At 41.0% G+C, this 4,619-nt stretch overlaps 1 long non-coding RNA gene across 2 annotated transcripts in view; it reads right to left on the minus strand.

Moving 5' to 3' along the window:
* Window positions 1-941, minus strand: part of LOC125487178 — a 68,497-nt gene extending 67,556 nt beyond the window's left edge. For both annotated transcript variants that reach the window (XR_007265700.1, XR_007265701.1), the window contains exons 1-2: window positions 570-941; window positions 259-383 (exon numbers count right to left, since the gene is read on the minus strand). This is a non-coding gene — a long non-coding RNA (uncharacterized LOC125487178). The remainder of the gene's footprint in view (window positions 1-258; window positions 384-569) is intronic.
* Between the last annotated feature and the right edge of the window lie 3,678 nt (window positions 942-4,619).

Here is a 4,619-nt window from a genome sequence, read left to right on the forward strand (position 1 = left end):
ACAGCAGGCCAAGCAGCATCATAGGAGCAGAGAGGCTGACGTTTCGGAAGGGTCTAGGCCCGAAACGTCAGCCTCTCTGCTCCTATGATGCTGCTTGGCCTGCTGTGTTCATCCAGCCCTGCACCTTGTTGTCTCGGATTCTCCAGCATCTGCAGTTCCTACTATCTCTGGTTCAAACATTGCCTTCTGTTACTGTCACTCAGCTCATGTAATCAAATGCTAATACTCTTCTCTCCTTTACCTTTCAGCACTCCTTACCTGAATACACAATGTCAGGAGTCTCTTGTGTTCCTGCACAACTCATTCAAAAGCGAATAATGCGTGGAATGCAAGATTAAATCCCAACATTGTAGTTTGAAAATTTTGTTCAGTTTCAAAAATATCTGGAAACACAATAATCTGTTATCATTCAAAATATCCATAAAGCAAGATTGTTCCAAATTGCAAACTTTTTATTTTTTTTTAAAAGAAGTACTTTTGTTACTTTTTCATGTGATGTGAGCATCTCTGGCTAGATTAACATTTATTGTCTATCCTGAATTACCCTTGAGAATGAGGTGATGACTCACCTTCTTAAACCACAGCAGTCTGTGGCTGTGTAGGTATGACCACTGTGCTGCTAGGGAGCGAGTTCCAGGTTTTTGACTCAGTGACAATGAAGGAATAGAAATTTGGTTCCAAGTCAGGCAGTCGTGTGGCTTGGAGGGGTCCTTGCAAGCACATCTGCTGCCTGATCTCCCAAAGTCCTGTAGAGAAGTAAACCTGCTATTCTGAGTCAGCCTGGCTTTATGTTACTCTGGTCCTACACTAATGTTTTTGACTCTTAACTGCTATCTGATGTGCATTAGCAAGCCCCTGAATGAAAAGATCCCATCACTACCTTCTCAGGATAAGAACACGTTAAACGTATGTACCAAAATATTTACACAGAGAAAAGCTATGTGTTGACAGGGTGTTGACCGTAGGCACAAGACACTTGTGGGTCCTCCTCAAGTGTCCCTTCCAAATATGGGGCCCCAGGGAGACTGCAGTTTAAGCTGAGGATGAAAACACCTCTGACTTGGGAAAACATAGTATGTTCATTACAGTGTGGAGCTGGAGGAACACAGCAGGCCAGGCAGCATCAGAAGAGCTGGCAAGTTGATGTTTCAGGTCAGGATCCTTCTGAAGAAGGAATAGAAATTCTGAAGAAGGGTCCTGACCCGAAACGTCAACTTTCCTGCTCCTCTCATTCTGCCTGGCCTGCTGTGTTCCTCCAGCTCTTCACTGTGGTATCTCTGACTCCAGCATTGGCAGTTCTTACTATCTCTATGTTCATTACCTCTATGTTCATCTCCTGTTCTAATGGAGTTTAATTATTTCATTACACTCCTGAATTGTTCCTTGTAAATGGTGGACAGGCTTCGGGAAGTCAGGAGGTGGATTATTTGCCACAGAATTCCCACCCTCTGCAATGCTCTTGTAGGCACCAGATTTAAATGACTGGTTGAGTTTTTGGGCAATGGGAACTGCACCCCCAGCCCTGCCCAGAACATACACTCAAAGAATTAACGATCAGAGGGACCTTGTGCATAACCAGATTCCTGAAGATAGGAGGGCAAGTAGATATGGTGTTTAAGGTGGCATTTGGGATGTTTGCTGCTATTACAAGAGTGAGGAGGTTATACTAGAACTGCTGTCTCGGGATTAAGAAGGAAAAGGCAATTATAGTTTAAATTCACTCCTTCCCCTCTTTGCTCACAACGTTTTGTTTTGCTTTCCATGACTTTGGGACCTCCTGAACCAGACATTGTAGTCTCAATATATTGCTTTCCACAACCATTTTCGTCATTCTGCCTTCTCTGATTTTAATCATTTCCTCGAGAGACTCCGCTGTCACATATTTAAGCACAGAATCCTCCCTAAACCTCTCCACCTTGCTATCTTCCTTTCCTCCTTTAAGACACCCTTAAAAGCTACCTCTTTGTCCAAGCTTTTAGTCATCCATCATAATCAATCCAATCTTCACTCTTTAATTTCTTGCTCAACTGATGAGGTTGCACATTTGCCCTTTCAGCGTTGTTGTCTCTCAGTTATTGTTCTCCCTGAGACACAGAGACATAATCTAACTCACTGAATTCTAAGAAAAAAAACTCTGGGATTTTCCCAGCACTGTCTACTTGGACTGCTAAAATAGCCTAAGACTTCCTTCCAAACCTGATGACCTAGAAACTGCCAAAACCAAATTGCCCTTCTGCTGGTATGGATCCTTTCTCTCTGAACTAGACCTGTTTGTGGACATTCTCCAACTGTGTCTCTCTGGATCATAAATCTTACAGTAAATGCTTCAGCAATTATCTCACCAGGTGGCTTATGTGGGCATTTAGTTTACATGCCATGATTTGATGAAAATGTTGCTTTGACCCAATGCTAAAAAAAGTTTCTGACCATTAAAAAAGTAACCTTCACGGAACTAAAAAGCAAAATCCCATGTGTCGTTCTTTTACCTTCGAACCCACATTCCCAAAATAATAATAATTTATTAGAAATATTAATCACATTCTGGACAAAAATAATCATGTTCCACCCTTGATTTGTTTCTCATCTTACTTCCCACTTAATTTTTATCCCTGGATATCCACCAAATTTCCTCTTCCCAAGTACTTTACCTCCATTTTCATACTTCTTACTTGCAATCAAGGGAAGATAACTAGGTCTTTTAAAATGTTCATGAGGTTTCACGTCATCAATCAGTTGAAGTTGATTATCAAAATATAATCAATCTAAGACGAGGGAGATTAACTTGATGGACTATATGGGTAGAATGGGGACAAGGGATTGACTAGAATACTGTATGGAGAGCCAGAATAAACTCAATGGGCTGAATGAGCTCCTTGTGGATTTTATGTCAGCACATGCTTACATGTTGTGTGAAGTAACTGGTCATTTATCAGAGATAAATGCAAACAACGTTGCAAATATTCAACAGGTCAACCAATATCTGCATCATGCCATGTCTCCCACATAAAAGTTGTGAATCTTTTTCAGTTAATGTTTGATTTTTCTCTACATATTGCATGTGAATGATTTGAAATAGCTTATGTTTATTGAGTTTCAGGTTCAATGTTTTGACATGTCTGCAACTTGGAACGGAACAAAGCCTGTGTGGGATAAATCACAGGTAACTGAAGGCTTCTCTCTCTCTTTCTGCCCATTTCATTGTCTTAAGATTTTCCACTGATTGTATTGTTGATTGGAAAATCTGAATCCTTCTTTGCCAAAATGAGTGATATGATCATCACATATCAATTGTTCATCTTCCAGAAAAGAATTTAATTTGCATAACACAACTTCTTACCTCCATGTAGAAGCATTTATGGTTCTGCATTATGATAATAATAAGGTCATGGGCAGAGCTTTCAAAGTCTAACTAGCTCAGCAAAAGCCAGAAGACTAAGTCCTCAATTATGCTCATAAATAATCAATATTGTCCAGGCAAATAGATCAAGTTCATTGCTTTCAATCTTTCATTTTGTTATCTCTGTGGCAGTATATCCCAAAGTGATTAATCAGATACGTATTAGGATAAAATATTTAAAGATCTTATTTGTAGGAATTTAAATGCAGGTTTTTCTATTTTGGAGATAAAGTATGGCACCAGACGTGTTAAATGTTGTAATTTCCACCATGGCCCTGAGCAAGTTAGCTTGTATGATTATGTACTTTGCACCACGTTATCTACGCAAGCAAGATGCTGCGCAAATGACTCAGCAAATTATATAGAGTGAACAGGCAGAATGTTCTTATCCCCAATGGGTCCTTCTGGGTCATAAGTTCTGGTATACATTTAAAGAGCAGCTGGACACCACTATACTCACTGCAAGCCAGGAGCTACCATTCAGGCTCTAGTAGTGGTCCCCTACATTGTTCAACACGGCCCAAATAAGCAGAAGTTCACCCCGCACTTTAGCAATACCATGTAACGGGCAGTGCCAGATGGAGTATGCTAAAGGAGTTGGATGGCGCTAGGAGACTGTACCATTAAAATCCTCTGGAAAAGAAGTAACCACAAAGGTCAGTGCCACTGGCCCTCAGCAGCACATTATGCCAAAGAAAACTGACTCATTGCATTCGGCAAAGATAAGTGTTACCATCTTCTCATTGCTAGCTCATGCCATCCCTCAGGTTAACTCTTCCATTGTACTGCTATTTCATAAATGGTCACAGCTGCAGGGCTCAGTAACAGAAAGAGGGCCTTCAGCCCATTATTTCTGTGCAAGACAAGCACTTATCTAATCTAGTCCCATTTCCCAGCACTAAGCGTGTAGCCTCATATGCTATGGCGGTTCAAGCGTTCATCTAAGTAGGTCTTAAATATTGTGATGGTTCCCACCTCTGCCACCCTTCCAGGCAGTGAGTTCAACATACACTCCTACCCTCTGGGTGAAAAATGTTTCCTCAAATCCCCTCCAAATCTCCTCTTTTCACTTTAAATGTATACCCCCGGTTATTGACCCTTCTACTAAGGTGAAGAGTTTCTTCCTATCTACCCTATCCATGTCCGTCTTAATTTTGTAAGTAAATTTCGTACCACATGTACACTGAAGGGCTCACATATACCTCCAGCTCTCAATGTACCA

Source organism: Rhincodon typus, chromosome 37 (genome assembly GCF_021869965.1).
Source record: "Rhincodon typus isolate 14 chromosome 37, sRhiTyp1.1, whole genome shotgun sequence".
Classification (NCBI taxonomy): Eukaryota; Metazoa; Chordata; class Chondrichthyes; order Orectolobiformes; family Rhincodontidae; genus Rhincodon; species Rhincodon typus.